This window comes from Marmota flaviventris, chromosome 6, assembly GCF_047511675.1.
Source record: "Marmota flaviventris isolate mMarFla1 chromosome 6, mMarFla1.hap1, whole genome shotgun sequence".
Lineage (NCBI taxonomy): Eukaryota > Metazoa > Chordata > Mammalia > Rodentia > Sciuridae > Marmota > Marmota flaviventris.
This window is the reverse complement of record NC_092503.1, coordinates 127,288,897-127,297,286: the sequence shown is the minus strand read 5'-3', so window position 1 is coordinate 127,297,286 and position 8,390 is coordinate 127,288,897. Positions and strand designations below refer to the sequence as shown.

Below are 8,390 nucleotides of genomic sequence, written 5' to 3'. Positions count from 1 at the left end.
CTGTATTTGTTTATGTAGCTCCTTGTCAAAGTGAGCTTTCATTGCCTTTATTTGTTCTCTTATATGTTCCTTCAGTTCACAGAACATTTTAAGCGTGTACATCCTAAACATCTTCTCTGTAATTTCTTCTGCTGTGGCTGGCAATGATTCTAATACTGTGGTGTCTTGATTTGTTTGGGGGCACTTTCTTCCCTTGTCTTTTCACGTTGCTTGTGTGTCTTCCTTTTCAGCTCTGTGGGTCTTGGGTGTTATTGTTTTTACCTTATAGGTTTGTATTGCTCTTGTAGAGTTCCAAGACCTCTCCTTTGTGGGAAGAACAATGTTAACAGATCCCAGTATAAACAATGTACCACCTTATGAACAATTTGTTGTTATTAAAATGTTTACAGCTTAGCCTCAATGTACAGAAATGTTGGATTCACTTATTTTCTAAAATATAATCAGTAGTTTTGTAAAATGGTTTACAAAAAGGTTTCTGATGGGGGAAAATGAACAGGTTGGGGTGTAGGATGATATGCTGAGGAAGTAGGATGTGAGGATATAGAGTTAATATATCTTAGGAAGTGTGAAAGAGAAATCTAATGAAGAGGGTTAATAGCAAGAGAATAGACAAGATGTAATTTAGAGTATACAAGTACATGGGAAGATAGTAGAGTCCATAAAACAAACACACATATGTATTTAGAAAAATACAGGATGTTAAAATAGTAAAATTTGGACATGGAAAGAAAAAATGAAAGAAAAAAAAGTAAAGAAAAAAGGGGCATATACAAAACCTCTATATTATATTATTTAGATGACTCAGTCTTCAAAATCCTATTTCATGCAAAGTTTTTGGTTTCACATATGTTGGGGATGTGAGGGCTGGAGGATAGAACACTAGAAGAGAAAGAGAAAAAAAATACTAGAAGTTAGAAACCAAGATTGTTGCTAGTTTTAGAGAACAGTATCTTTTCTGCTTCTCTTTTCATCCAACAGGTGGGGTTGTGTGTTGTAAGCTGGTGTCTTTGCTCTCTTTATGATGGAGGTATCCAGGGAGGGAAGACTGGTCCTGGTGCAGGACACCTGGAAGCCAGGAGTGGCACCCACCAGTCCCTACAGGGAGAATGCAACTCATGGTTCTCTTTCTGGGACTGCTTGTATGAGTTGAGCACCCAGTACTATCTCCCTACCTTGTCTGGAGATTTCCCAGTTTCTTGTCTCTCTGTTAGGCTCCAAACTTTAGCCCCTCTCCCTTAGCAGTTCTCAATTGAAGAACCTCTTACACTGGGGCTCCCTTGGGCGGTCCCCTGGTCACACTGCATACCTGTCCAAGTGAGAGTTGTTTTGTGTTGGGCAGTTGCTGTGTTGGGTTACCGCTGCTGAGGAGAGGGTGGAGTTGAAAACCTGGTACCTGGCCAGCTGGAGATCCAATCTGGAAGCTCCCCCCACCAAGTATGATGAGGAAGTTGAGTCAAGATGGAGGCAGTCTGCTTCCAGCACCAGTGTGGTGAGATGAGGGGAACTGGGTGATGACATTGTGCTATAGGTAGGTAGTAGCTGAGTGATTTGAGTAGGAGTGGAGTGAAGTCTAGGAGTTCTGCAGAGGTGCTGATAGATGATTCTGGTAAGATGCTCTCGAGCCCTGCTTGGATAGAACTTCAGACTTTGGGTATTGGGGGCCAGGATTCCAGAGTCCTGATCAATGCTAAGGCTCAGAGCCTTGTGTGTGGTCTCAGTGCTGGTGATTTCTGCAGAAAGCAGTTGTATAGGGGTCCTCTAACACTTTCCAAGATGCAGTATTCCGATTAGGTGAGATCTGGATCACAGAGAAACACAGAATGCTGCCTCCCTCTGGCCTTCAATCTTCAAGTCCACCACTTGTTTATAGTTTATATAGAGACAGAGTCTTGCTGAGTTTTTTAGGGCCTTGCTAAATTACTGAGGCTGGCTTTGAACTTGTGATCCTCCTGCCTCTGCCTTCCAAGCAGCTGGGATCACAGGCATGTAACACCACACCTGGCATTATGATTTAATTTCACATGACTTTTAACATATATATAAATCTACTTTTCAGAATTCTCATCCAATTACTGTTTTCAAACTACTCAGAAGAATGTCATTGGTATTTTGATGGGGATTGCATTGATTCTGTGTAATGATAGCAGTAGTATAACCATTTGATAATATTAATTTTGCCCTCCCCTACTCCACAGATCTTCCTTCTATTTTCATGGCATCCTCACTTCCACCACCCCTCGCCCTCCTTATTTTGTTCTAACTGTAATCATTGCCCTGGTAGCCAAATTAACTAATCCTTATAATGCTATTACCCTGGCCTTACTGTTTATAATAGCAGTAATTTTTTCTTATGTTGTGAGATGCTTATGTAACCATGTAAAGTTCACTGAATGAAAAAGAGCAATCCTGGCAGAAGTCCTTGCAGCACAGTGAGATGTGGGGACAAGTGCATGGAATACTGCTTACATGGCAATGGCATAGGTTAAGGGCATGTGAGTGGCAAACCACTCCCCTGTGCTAGGTGTGTGAGTGGCAAACTGCTTACCCCATAGGCACAGCCCTGGGCATGAGGCCGCATGTTGTAGTCCCTGTGCTTGCTCCATGGCCCATTCCTTGATTGGTCCCTGCAGGAACAGTTGGCCAGAAATTGTATTGGTGGCTGCTTGTAATCTGCTTAGCTACTGACTGAGTATATGTACATGTTAACTGAACCATAAAATCAGACCTGCTTCCTGCTTGGTCTCTACAGGTCTTGATTTAGCAACTCCACAGCCACACTCTCCTCTACCCTGTTCCATGGTCCTACTCGCTGAATGAGAGAGAGAGCTCATGAAAATGCCAAAGAAAATTAGGCTCATATTTTCCTAATGGGCTATATAATTATCTGAATCTGAACATAACAATCTAAGATTTATAGATTTATTTGTTTTCTAGTTAGGCTGTTTGAGATCTAATCAGAAATTTTCATTAGAAAGGCTTTTATAAAGGAATATTTATAACCCTCATAGTTAATCAATATGCTGCAGGGTGTTTTTTGGGAACCTCAAAATTGACCAATCAAAGTTTGAATTTTCATAACTATACTTCTTAACTTTGCAAGTTAGTAGTTTGAACAATACTTATACAGGCTATATTATTTATTTTATAAAAGGTCAATGGATTATGTTATTTCTCTCCACTTTGTGTATCTTACAATTAAAACATCTTATAGTGTGTGGCATTGAGTTAGATTTTAAAATGAATTAGATTTTTCTAGAGAGCAATATTTATAAAGCAGAACAATGCCTCCAATAGAGAGATCACAGAAAACTTTCCTTAATTTGATTGTTGATTGTACCTTCAGTAATTGATTGCTTCTTAGAAAAGCAATGACTATTAATGATAGACATATCTAATAGCTCCTATTTCGTATTATAGTTATTCTTACTGTATCCCGAACTCTAATTACTCTATGTATTTTTTAGTTTATGCATCTATTATATCTGTTGTGTAACTATCATGTATCTATGCATATAGAAATCATTTTATTTTCAACTTGCTTTGTTTTTTGCAGTTTTCTCATTGATGGCATGTGTATTTCATTTTCAGGTAGTTCAGCATATATCTCAACCCTGTTTTGCTGTATGACTCTAATGTCTATTTAATGTTTGTATTTGGGATGTTCATGATATGCATTTGTCTCCTATTCTATGTAACAACACAGTCTATTATTATATTATTTTATATGTGTATATTGTTTCTGTGTATATAATTCCAGTAATGAAATGCTTAAGTTTTTGTTCATTATATTTTTATTGATTACCATATAGGGTTTTTATTCCCACAGGAACAAAATAGAAATTATTGAGAAAGATAACTCACAATTGGGAACAATGAAAGGAATCAATTTTAGCAACCCTGCATATTTTATCTTACTGGAATTTTCTGACCAACCCCAACTGGAGATGGTTCTTCTTCTTGTCATCTCTGTTATCTACATTTTGACACTGCTAGGGAACACAGAAATAATACTTGTTTCACACTTGAACCTCAAACTCCACACACCCATGTATTTCTTCCTTTCCAATCTCTCCTTCCTGAACCTCTGTTTTATTACCAGTATTGTACCACAGATACTTTGGAATCTCAAGGGCCCTGAGAAGACCATCAGTTATATATTGCTCTGGGATTGGGCTCCACTGAGTGTGTCCTCCTGACTGTTATGGCCTATGACCATTTCAATGCTATCTGTAGATCTCTCAGTTATGATGTTATCATGTACCCAAAGCTTCTCCAGTAACTAGTAGTTGTGTCCTGGACAAGTGGTTTTTGTGGAGTCCACAGTTCAGAACACCTTTTTTTCCCCAACAGCTTCTCTGCAGCCACCACAGGGTGGATGATTTTATGTGCGAGGAGCCTGCACTGATTAAAATTGCTTGTGTGGAAACAACCTTCTTGAAATATGAGCTCTCCATAGCTACTGTCCTCTATGTGCTCACACCTTTGGGGCTTATCCTATGGCTGCATTGTTAGGAATATGTGGAGGATAAAATCCACTGAAGGGGACTGGGGATGTGGCTCAAGTGGTAGCGCACTTGCCTGGCATGCGCGGGGCACTGGGGTCGAGCCCCAGAACCACATAAAATAAAATAAAGATGTTGTGTCCACCGAAAACTGAAAAATAAATATTAAAAAATTCGCTCTCTCTCTCTCTCTCTCTCTCTCTCTCTCTCTCTCTCTCTCTCTCTCTCTCTCTTTAGAAAAATCTTAAAAAGGAAACAAACTAAAATTTTGTCTCTAAAGTTGCTTCTAAACATCCTATCAAATTATGTGATTTTAAAATACTAGAAAATTGGTAATGCCTGGATTTATGCTTATGAATAAACGCATATTTAAGAGAACATTACATTCTGAAAGAGTTCAAATTTAAGATAATTCTAAAGTTTTAAAAAATATGTACATTGTGTTATTTTCTTAAGGCAATAGGAAAAACTTATGCTTCCATTAGAGCTAAGCATTTGTTTAAACTATTGAATTAGTTACTTTAGTAACTAAAACTAAAAACGTACCAGTCTGAGACAAATTATCATTTTGTGTTAAGCAGCATTAGGAATATGCAGAATATGGGACTCTATGTAGCATATTATTCAGGCTTTCTGAGTAGAATTATTTATTGGCTATGCGTATCCAAGCATTTAGGTCCAGAATTTAAAGCATTAAGATATTACTCCCCCACATCCCAGATACAATTTTACTGAATAAAACAAAAAACTGATCCGTAATTATTCCTAAAAGTAAATGATTCAAGAAGATGCTACCATGAGAGCAGAAAATTTGGGAGCACAAAGGATAACATCATAAAAAATAGTAAGTGAAGAGTCATGGAGGATTGTACTATGATCCAATCTCCTTTTATTTATTAAGCAGAGCAATTTAAAGTGAGTTGAACAAGATATAATTTGCCTTTTCATGATTTTTTTTTGAAAAAAAAAAATGCCAGCACCTTGTCTTTAAAGGAATTGGTTATAGTTTCCCCTTATTTTTATAAAAATATAGCATGGTTATCTGTCTCAACAAATGAGTGCACATCTGATATTTTGTACCTGTGTTTTTTCATATGTATATATGAACTATTTCTTCATCATTTTTAAGAGGCAAAAGATTTTATGTAAGCACTCCTAAGTATGTTATTAAAGAAAATGTAGCTTTATTTAGTTTACTTCTATACTGACACCTGAATCTAACCCCATATCACTCAGATCACTTAATTAAATGTAAAAAACATTATCATAATTCACCTTGCTGTGAGACAAAAAAAGACACAAAATTCATTCTAGTTGTTTTCCTAACCATATTCTTCACTGTTATCCACTATTTTTTTGTATTGCAATTTCTATTACTATGAACAACGATTACTAACAATCTATTCAATGATAGCTTAAAATTAGTCTCAGCATGCACCTGTTACTCCCCTCCCACTTAAATAGACACTGTTGTGGTTTGGATATGAGAAGTTTTCCAAAAGCTCCTGTGGTAATGCAGGAACATTTAGAGGTGAAACAATTAGATTATTAGAAACATAGCCTAATCTATTTTATGAATGAATCACTGAACGATCCACTGTACTGGGTGGTAACTGTAGGTACGTGGGTATGGTTGGAAGTGGGTCACTGTTGATGTGCTCTTGAGGATTATATCTTGTCCCCCTGGCTTCTCTCTCTCTCTCTCTCTCTCTCTCTCTCTCTCTCTCTCTCTCTGTATCCCAGACACCATGAAGTAGCATGTTTCCTCCACCATGCCCTTCTTCCATGATGTTCCACCTCACCTCAAGCCTAGAACCATGGAGTTGGTTGACTGTGGACTGAATTTCTGAAACCATAAGCTCAAAATACATTTTTCCTCCTGTAAGCTGTTATCAGGTTTGAGTGGTATGTTGGTCAGATTTTTGTCACTGCAACCACATGGAAGCTTTTCTTAAATAGATTGTCTTTAATAATAACTTTTGACAATTAGGGGGAAGAGACAGTTCGTGAAAAAAAAAAAGAGGAGGTGTCAAATAGTTAATGTGATCAAAAAATGACACAAAAATGCCTTTGTATTAAAAGACATTCCTAAATGTCTTTTAATAATTATATCTTTTCTTATTTGTGTAATTTCACTGGTTAAAAATCTTACCTAAGATGCTATCTCAAATGTTGTAGATAAATAGTAATAATGATACTTCTCTGGATTGAATTTCTATTTTTATCTTTTACCTTTGAAAGACAGAAGAAAACAATGAAACCGCTGAGGGAGGATTTATTTTGCTTGGATTCTCAGACCAACCCCAGTTGGAAATCATCCTTTTCGTGGTAGTTTTGATATCCTATCTTCTGACCCTTGTGGGCAACAAACACTGCCATCACCATGGTCTCCTGCCTGGATTCCAAACTCCACACACCTATGTACTTCTTCCTCACTAACTAATCTCTCCTTTCTTGACCTTGCCTTCACAACCAGCATCATGCCCCAGCTGTTGTGGAACCTGAGGGGACCAGCCAAGACCATCAAATCCACGTGTCCCTCTCCTTAGGTTCCACTGAGTATGTTCTCCTTACTATCATGGCATTTGACCACTATGTGGCTGTCTGCAGACCTCTCAACTACACGACTGTCATGCACCCATCATGCACCTGGCAGGAATAGCCTGGTTAAGTGGAGTGGGAAACACTCTGATCCAAAGCACCATCACGCTGCGGCTTCCTAGATGTGGGCACCTTCGCCTCCACCACTTATTGTGTGAAGTGCCTGCCATGATCAAATTGGCATGTGTTGACATCCATGCAAACCAAGTCCAGATTTTTGTGGCTACATTAGTTCTCCTCCTCCTTCCCATGGCATTGATATTTGTCTCCTATAGATTCATTGCACACTGTGATAAAAATTAAGTCATCCCAAGCTTGGTGCAAGGCTCTAGGGACCTGTGGCTCTCATCTACTAGTGGTGTCCCTTTATTTTGGGAACAGCTCAGTCATATACATCCAACCACAGAGATCCTTTGGCCACAGCCAGGGCATGTTTCTCACACTCTTTTATACTGTTGTGACTCCCACCCTCAACCCCCTCATATACACCTTGAGGAACAAGGATGTGAAAGGAGCCCTTAGGAGACTGCTAAGGAGAGAACAACATTTCTAATGGATGTTTTGTGCTCAAAACTTATTGAAGAGACATAATATTAAATAACCATTCCCTAATGTGCAGTGCATGTGTGGCTGCATTTATTAAATACAGTCTGGCCCACATTGTCTCAAAAAAGAACATTTAGATTCAACTTCTGTAGCACATGAAAACTCACATATGTGACATAAATATTTTCACAAACTCTCTCATTAAGTATATTTAAAAGGTTACTATGAACATAAATTACTAACAATCCTTTCAATGATATAGTATAGAGAAAGAGTGGAAGACTGTCCCCCCACAAAATACATATTTGCTTGCAAACATGATTAGGGAATTAAAATAATATTTAATGTTTGAAAAGTTGAAAAGTATATATTAGTATGAAGAAATCATTGTAGTATTTCCTTTTAAGAAGAATCCTCTTATAACATTATTGCAAACATTTTGTACTTATTGTCTCAGTTCTTTCAAGGAAAAAAAATAACAAAACCAAACTTCAAAAAGTGGGGATTTTTTGGCATAAAGCACCAGATCTATGAATCTCCTTAAACTTCTACTGAGAATGCATTATTATTTAACAAGTAATATTTAAAATATTTGTTATAAATAATTACTAAATAATTTAATGAAATACTAAACATTAATGTAATGTAGTTTTGGCTTGATTTGGGCTCTTCTTGGCAAAAGTTTTCATTCAATTCTATTTAACAGTCACTTGCTTTTCCCAGTGTCTTTGTGGTTGTTGA

At 37.5% G+C, this 8,390-nt stretch overlaps 1 pseudogene; it reads left to right on the top strand.

Annotated features, from left to right (window-relative positions):
- The first annotated feature begins 1,021 nt into the window (after window positions 1-1,021).
- Window positions 1,022-7,656, top strand: LOC139706164 (olfactory receptor 2G3-like; annotated as a pseudogene).
- The last annotated feature ends 734 nt before the right edge of the window (window positions 7,657-8,390 follow it).